We start from the raw sequence: 9,540 nt of genomic DNA on the forward strand, positions 1-9,540 counted from the left end.
CAAAAAATTAATGAGACCAGGAGTTGGTTTTTCGAAAAAAGAAACAAGATAGACAAGCCATTGGCTAAACTCACCAAAAAAAAGAGGAAAAACACCCAAATCACTAGGATCACGAATGAAAAGGGAGAGATTACAACAGAACCCCAAGAAATACAACATATCATGAGATCATATTATGAACAACTTTATTCAACTAGGCTAGAGAACCCACTAGAAATCGACAGATTCTTGGACAAACACCCTCTTCCAAGACTGGAAAAGGAAGATCTAGAAAGTTTAAACAGTCCAATCACTTCAGAGGAAATTGAAGATGTAATTAAAAAACTCCCTAAGAACAAATGCCCAGGCCCAGATGGATTTACAGGTGAATTCTATGAAACATTTCAAGAAGACTTATTACCACTCTTCCATAGGCTTTTCCAAACCATAGAAAAAACAGGAATCCTACCCAACTCCTTTTATGAGGCTAATATCACACTCATTCGCAAAGAAGGCAAAGACACCACCAAAAAAGAAAACTACAGACCAATCTCACTAATGAACATAGATGCAAAGATACTCAACAAAATCTTAGCAAACCGAATCCAACACTTCATCAAAAAGATCATACATCACGATCAAGTGGGATTCATACCAGGAATGCAAGGTTGGTTCAACATACGCAAATCAATAAACATGATACATCACATCAACAACATGAAAGACAAAAACCACATGATCATATCAATCGATGCCGAGAAGGCGTTTGACAAAATCCAACATCCTTTCATGTTAAAGACACTCAGCAAAATAGGGTTAGAAGGTACCTTCCTTAAGATAGTTACAGCTATTTATGAAAAGCCTACAGCCAACATTATACTTAATGGTGAGAAACTAGAAGCATTCCCACTAAGGTCAGGAACTAGGCAAGGCTGTCCACTCTCTCCACTCTTATTCAATATAACCTTAGAAGTCATAGCAATAGCAATCCGACAAGAGAAGGGAATCAAAGGAATTCAAGTAGGGAAAGAGGAACACAAGCTAGCTCTATTTGCCAACGATATGATGATATACATCAAAAACGCTAAAGAGTCCACAGAAAAACTTCTAGAAACAATCAACCAATACAGCAAAGTGGCTGGATACAAAGTCAATACACAAAATACAGTAGCGTTTTTATATACAAACAATGAAGTTGAGGAGAGAGAGATTAAAAATACAATCCCATTTAAGATAGTATCAAAAAATATCAAATATCTAGTTATCAACCTTACAAGAGAAGTGAAAGACCTATACCAGGGAAACTTCAAAACACTTCAGAAAGAAATTGAAGACGATCTAAAGAAATGGAAGAACATCCCATCCTCATGGATAGGTAGAATTAACATAGTCAAAATGACTATCTTACCCAAACTGCTATATAGATTTAATGCAATCCCTATCCAAATCCAGGCACAATTCTTTAAAGAAATAGAACAATCAATTACAAAATTTATCTGGAACCACAAAAGACCCAGGATAGCCAAACACATACTGAAAAATGAGAAGTTGGGAGGCATCTCCTTACCTAACTTGAAACTATACTATAATGCCATAGTAATTAAAACAGCATGGTACTGGAACAGAGACAGGACCTCAGACCAGTGGATCAGAACAGAATTCCCAGACATAAACCCCCAGATATACAGCCAACTAATATTTGATAAAAGAGGCAAGAATATGAAATGGAACAAAGAAAGCCTATTCAACAAATAGTGTTGGTACAACTGAAAACTCACATGTACGAAAGTGAAAATCGACCCATATCTCACTCCTTATACAAAAGTCAACTCAAAATGGATTAAAGACCTGGAAATCAGACCTGAATCTATAAAGTTTATCGAGAATAAAATAGGCAGAACACTCGAAGACCTTTATATCAAAAGGGTCTTTGAGAATGGAGCACCAATGGCAAGAACGTTAGCATCAAATATAAACAAATGGGACTACATCAAACTAAAAAGCTTCTGCATGGCAAAAGAAACCCTACTTAACGCAAGAAGACAGCTAACAGAATGGGAAAAAATCTTTTCACTTGATATATCAGATAAAGGGCTGATATCTAGAACATACAAAGCGCTCAGAAAGCTGAGCCCCTCAAAACCAAATAAAGCCATAAAAAATGGGGAGATGAAATGAATAGACACTTCTCTGAGGAAGACAGAAGGATGGCCAACAAACACATGAAAACATGCTCACCTTCACTCATCATCAGGGAGATCCAAATCAAGACAACAATGAGATACCACGTCACACCATTGAGGTTGGCTCACATCAAAAATAATGGAAACAACCTTTGTTGGCGAGGAAGCGGTATGAAAGGAACTCTCATCCACTGCTGGTAGGAATGCCCCCTAGTCCAACATCTATGGAGAAAAGTCTGGAGAGTGCTCAAAGAACTCAGAATTGAGCTGCCATTTGACCCAGCAATTGCTCTCCTAGGCATATACCCCCAAGATGGAAGGACATTCATTCCAAAATACGTATGCACCCCACTATTTATTGCAGCAATCAGTATAATAGCCAAATCTTGGAACCAACCTCGATGTCCAACAACAGATGAATGGATCATTAAGATGTGGTATATATATACAATGGAATATTACATGGCAGTTAGAAATGATACAATCACAGACTTTGCAGCAACGTGGATGGACCTAGATCATGTTATGTTAAACGAAGTAAGTCAGAAGACAAAAGAAAAATACAGAATGGTAGCACTATTCTGAAACACCTAGAACACATATTTTATACACAACTAATACTTAACAATCAAATAACAGGGTTTAACAAGGTAGAAACTCCGAACACTGTAATAGTCAACATATACGTGGGAGCAGTGTCCAAAATACATGAAAAAGGAATAATGCAAAATTTTGATTACACAATATACCATAAAGAAAACAATAACAACAGAAATGGCAGCATAGAGAGAACAGGTAGGTAATCAGACTTCTACAACAAAGGCCCACAATAATCCCTTGGAGTTTGTATACAGGAACACAAGTATAGAACACCAAGGGAAATCACGGACTGCAATGGCAACATACCATAACACTACCTTTTAATGCCTTTATCTTACTATATTTTAAATAACCTCTCAGCTTTTCTGTCCACAGGCGCTCTTGGATACAAAGGGCGGACAAACTAAGGTGGCAATTCGGGATACCACACGGGATACCATACCTTGCATGCACTACGAGATGGCCACGAGAAAACTCTTTAACATACACTTCATCTCTAGGTAATATCTCCATTTAGGAATTGAAGCACGTGATCATTCAGATCATCGAAGCAGTACCTGAGACATACAGACTTAAACCACAGGCTCTATTCTTCGAACACTTTTAATCAAACCAGCATTCCCTTGCTATTCTCTCTTCTTACTACTTTTCTTTTCTTTTCTTTTCTTTTCTTTTCTTTTCTTTTCTTTTTCTCTATTCTGCTCATTACTTTTTTCCCTTTCTCTTCCCCTTTTCTCTCTAAGGTATTTTCTCTTTTCTCTTCCTTCATACCCTTCCCATATACCTTCCCCTTTCTCCCCTCCTGAAATCCAACTATCCCTTTACGCCTCAATCCCATCCAGATCTTCCACCATATTAAAATTTTTCACCCTCAGTCCTTATTCTATTAGGCATCAAGATCGACCTCCTACTCAACGAACCAGTACCCTGCACCCAGGCGAGGGGACACCCAGATAAACCCACACCTCGTCTCCTGAAAGAAAAGACAGCCAACTCCCCTGTGGACTCATGCTGCGAGGCCCTCCCTACTAACTCTCCCTAACGCGGACTGTTCCTTGAAACTGGGCCTAGGTCCAAAAGTATCCCCAATGCAAGAACTCTTCCAAGACCTCCCTGCCGCAAATTTTAATAATCTGAAGAAGGTCAGGGGATGTGTTAGGAAGATGCCTGGGAACCCACACACCACAAGAAAAACCCAAAAGACAATGGGAAAAATTGTACTTCCAACATAGGCATAAAACCTGTAATACACCACCTCTTACCTGCTCTCCCCAAATGTAATTTAGTCCTCTGCACCACTTTGGTTCCTTAAAAACTTCGCTAACTTATTTTATTTTTATTTATTTTTTTGTTTTGTTTTGTTTTTTTGTTTTGTTTTTGTTTTGTTTTTGTTTTGTTTTGTTTTTAATTTATTTATTTATCTTTTTTAAATGATTGTCCTACATATATATTGGTGAGCACATACTTTTTTAATACCCTTTTTTTTTTTCTCCCTCGTTTTTGGGTATGTGACCTGTTTCGGTTATCCCATCAATCCACCCACAAATATACAGACATTATAATGTAGCACCACTTCCCCCTGCAAAGGCACACTAAGTAAAGGGGAAATCTTACATATATAAAAAAAAAAAAGAGCTCCTATCTACTAGAGATAGGAACTCATAGTTGTTTACAATATGGGGATATCTCCTGCCTTGAAAATATGTCATGTGGAATCAACTTAGACCTCAGGTGATTAGATACCATTCATTCAGCCTTGAACCCTTGAGCCCCGACATAGAAACGGCACAGCTCTTCACAACAGCTGCAGGAAACAAACTTTATCCGGGACAGCCTTGATACGGCGGGACTAACAACAAGGCCCAGCTCTAACATGTTATCCTGACAACGAGGAAAATGCGAACATCTAGACCTTAGAGCAGATTAGCCTACCTTACCAACTAATGACAAGACAAAACCAGAAGTCTTGGCACCCTTTGCTTAGTCCAAAAACCAAGATCGGGATTTGCAGATGACTGGCTGCAAGAACCACGACCAGACTGTATACATCTTGGGATAAATAAAAAAGCCCTAGTTTAGGGCTTGAACTATGACCTGCACAATAATCATGATCCCCAGTCCCAAAAGGTCCGGCAGAGATAATTGTAACGGAATGGGGCTTTTGGAAGCACAGAGAAAGACGCTATCCTAGGTGCCACCCTAGGTTCAGTGCAAAGACCAAGATCACCAACCATAGAAGATGGATTAAAATGATACTGAGGTAACAGAATCTCTAGAACCACAAAGACTGACTTCATCATAAGTCCCACCTCAGGATCTGTGCAGATACTGAGACCTCTAAACATAGAGCAGAAGTCTTCCACACACCAAGAAAAAAACAAAAAAACAAAAAACACCATCGGGAAAGTAAAGGATCCTGATCATGAGCAAAGTCTAGAGTTGATCCCATGACAGTATGCTCCAAGGACAGAGAAACCCCATATCTCTTAGGCCAAGTGAATTCCTTTTCGAATGACCCCAACATTTACTGTGCCAGGGCAGGAGGGAAAAAACAAATACAAAAAGCACAAAATCTTGGTTATTTTTTATATAAATATATATATTACCTTTATTTACTATTGTTATTATTATTTTTGATTTATTTATCTATTTTGGTAGATTTTTTTGTTTGGGTGCGATTATTGAAAGTGTTGTCCCCAATTATATTTATTTTTTTTCTTTCTCCCTTTCTTCTTTGTCGTTATGTGCTATACCATGTTTCTTAATTCAAGATTCAAGACCATGGCGTGATTTTTGTTTGTTTGTTTTAGTTTTTGGTTTTTTTTTGGTTTGTTTGTTTTGTCTGTTCTTTGAGGTGCTTATCGATATAGCTGGAGCCCTCAATTCATGGGAGGACTGCGGTGGTTTGTCTCTAAGGAGGCGAGATTGGGGAACAGGTGACTGGGCTGCTAGAGCAGTTCACATGATCTGTGGTGGTTATTCATTGAAAATGTACCTCATTATATCTGCTTTTGCTTTTCTTGGGCAGCCCTGTTAGCCAACCCACCAGCTGTTAAGCAGTTTACAAGTAAATGTAATTTAAAAAAAAAAAAGATACACAGATGAATTTTTCTTCTTAGATTTTAAGTATACAAATAAAAGCATATACATATTACTTTTTTATTATTTTGGGTTGGGCTGAATCACACCTGGAAGTATTAATGGGTTAAACCTGATTTCCTGTTCAGAGGCCTCTCTTTGTGATGTTGTGACCATTTGTACAGCTCAATTGAAGCTGAGTTACCTCCCACTTAAATTCCTTAACTCTAAACAATCTCTCCAGGCCTGCTTTTACTTTTAAAATAATAAACTAGAGTCTGATCAGGAAAAAACAATTACTTTATTATGCACTATAGATGATAGACTGTGTATTGGCATAAAAGCTGAAGAAGAGCCAATTGACTTGATGAAGAAATATTAGTAAAGAAGTCTGAAAATTTTCAGGCTACGAGTGTTAGAGCTGAACCAATTCAGAGATAAGGAATTTATCAATTAAAGTTTTATTAAAGATTAAGCTTTATTTGGGATAAAGCTCCACCTAGTGGTTCTTAACATGCTGACTGCTAAAGTGAAGTTCTCTCTTGAAACACAACTTCAGGTACTTCATTTCTGTTCATCCTCACCCCCTCATCATTTCCCCCTCTTATTTTTACCAAGCTTGGCACTTGAGCTAGAGTTCTTTTTTGTCTCATCCCCCTGAGTCAGAAATCCTTGCATGCTATTCTTGTGTCTGGGTTAATGACAGACATGTCGTAGAATAAATCACTTAGAAAGCTAAAGGGTCAGGCTCTACTGGGCAGGAATCAAATGATTCTTAAAGGCAGATGGAGGCAGGTAGACAGATAGTGGAAGGAGCTTAGTCTCCCAGGACACTCAGGATTGGTCTTAGTTCCCCTGGTTTCCATCCCCTGGTTTTATAGCCTGGTTCATGTAATCAGATGCCTGAAGGACAATTTCTCAAGGGCATCTTCTATCTCAGAGATATTATGGTCCAAAGGCATGTCATAGGAAAAAAAAAAAACTTTAGATTTTAAATTTTCATTTTTCATTGGGGCCTTTTTATTATCTCTCTCTTTATCTTTCTCTCTTCTCCTTCTCTCTCTTTGAATTTCTTCTCTCTCTCTCCTCTGTCTGTCTTTCTCTCTCACCTAGTCATATGTCTAGCTTGGGATCCATGAGAAGAAAATCATACCCAATCTGTGTGAAAAGCTCCAGTTATCACACCAAGTGATGCCACTGCCCTCTTTGCAGGACCTAATCGCATGGCACATTCTTTGGGCAGAATGTTTCTTGGAACAGGCACCTAAGAGTGAGGAACAATAATATTTAAAATGAGCATGCACAGTGGGACAGTGAGGGACTCTAATTTTAGTCTATCAAACTAATAAATAATCATTTTTCAATCATGGTTGACAGAGGCCAGGGTGTAGAGAAATGGGCCAGCTGACAGGAATGTTAATAGACTGATCTTTTGGGAGGAAATTGACAGTATATGAAGAATATATATAAAAATGATTGCTACCTTTTCCTTGGAATTTTAACCACAGGGTCAGACATGGAGACAGTTAGTTTTGTAGTCTTCCATTAAATTGGAAAAATACAAACCTGAGTGTGACCTAAATAATGAGCTTTTGAGAGAGATTTAATAAGCTGGTATTCAGGTGTTAATTTTGCAGTTGTAAGCTTTTCTGCAGTTAGAATAATAGATGAAAATCTAGTACACAATTAAATGGGCTCCAGTAGGAAGAAGACTCTTCCTCTGTCATAGAAAAATTCTATATTAAATTACACATTCAAATTATGCATGTAACTACTGGGAAGAAATTTTTTCTTGGGGAAAACCTATGTATTTCTTTTTTTAAGCAGTGCAGTTCACTTGGAAAAGGCACATAAAATTCTCAATCACCTATCATTTTAGTGGAATACTATTAGTTCTATGCTCGCTAATAAACACTTACCTATATATTTCCTAAGCATCTATAAGTTTTATTCTGTACCATCAGAACCCAGAGGTGGACAAAGGATCTCTACAGGAGAAATAGAGGACTGAGAATCCTCATAAGCAAGGGGGGAGGCCACTCAAAATGTTCTGAGTAGGAGAAGCTCTGGGCCCTCAAATTATAAGATCGCATGCCCCCACTTCATTTCATTTGCTGAATGCACCTTCTCCATTATTCTTAAAAATGGTTTCGTTGTTGTTGTTTTCATTTTTTTTGCACTCTACCTTGTTTTTATTTCAGGACCGTGGTTATTATGCGGTGCTTGTCTTTATTGCTGTACTGCTCATTGGATTTTTTGTTTGATTTTTCTTTTTGTATTGTGGTGTTTCTCTTCCTTTTTCCCTTTTTTTCCCCTCCAACTGATGTTGAGAGCCTCTAAAGACTCCGCCCATTTTCGGCTTGTTTGATTTTTTTATCTCATTTTATTGCTTTTCTTTTCTTCAAACAGAACCACATAACTTGAACCATCTTGCTCCGCCCCTCAAATTGAGGGGGAAATAATGGAGGGTACAAGATCAAACAGTTGTATGATCACTAAGTAGTAATAAAAAGATCGGATTTAAACACCAAATCCAAAGCCAACAACAAAAGAATCGATCCCAATCTACAACAAGCTAGACACAGAGGGGACCACTTATACTAGCAGCCCGGGGGGGTAAGGGCGGGGAATATGGAATGCAAGCTGGGAACAGGGGTGGAGGGAGGATAACTTTGGTGATGGGAATCCCCTGATTCAATGTTAATATATACCTAAAATATTACTGTGAAAAATATGTAATCCACTTTGGTCAAAATAAAAAAAAATGCTTTAAATAAAAAAAAAAAATGCCTCGAATTTGGGTTTAGTAGCAGCTAGCTAGCTGATACCGCCAGACTGTCTGGTTAGGGCAGTCCAGGGCAGGACTACATTACTGCTGAAGTCCACATGAGGGCGCACTCTCGTCAGGAATCAATCTTTTAGGCGCTTCTTGAATTCGTTTTTACAGTGACTTTGGAACAACTTTGTCCAACTAACTGTTCAGGTAACTCGTCCACATTGACTTAATCTCTCACAATTATCACACACACACACAAACACACTTCTGTATAATCTTTATGTAGATAAAAAAAAGAAAGATTGGGTACAAGATGTGAAAATCAATTGCCTAAAGAAAACAGAAAAATAAATGCACTTAAATATTGCGGCCAGTGAGTAGAACCTATCTGGTCCCACAAGTCCACATGAGGGCAGAACCAGGAATAAGCACTGAGCATCACTAGGTGTGGCCTTCAAACAAAGAAACAAAAACCTGGACTCGTGTATACTTGTTTTATCAACCTGGGTTCTAGAATGAACAGAAACAGAGATGTGTCACAGGAATAAACAGCAGGGCAGCCTCATGGATAGGCAACTATACAGTCATGTAAAAGTCTGGGCTGTATGATGGTTAATTTAGGTTTCAACATGACTGGGTCACAAAATATTCAGATATCTAGTTAAACAACGTTCTGAACGTGTTGGTGAGGTTGCTACTAGAAAAAAAAATCAGCATTTAAATCAATGGATTGAGATCACTAAGAAGAGTTTTCAAGATGAATTCAGGACCTCTAATTCATTGAAAGCCTGAGCAGAACTGAGACTGAGAGGAAAAAAGCATTTTGCACTCTGAGGAATCTCTTGTTCTTTCTTAATCACTATATCTCTCTTATTCTTTGTTCTCTCCCTTTAAATTTTTCTAAGTAAATTTAATTCAATAAAA

This window comes from Suncus etruscus, chromosome 10 (genome assembly GCF_024139225.1).
Source record: "Suncus etruscus isolate mSunEtr1 chromosome 10, mSunEtr1.pri.cur, whole genome shotgun sequence".
NCBI classification, from domain to species: Eukaryota; Metazoa; Chordata; class Mammalia; order Eulipotyphla; family Soricidae; genus Suncus; species Suncus etruscus.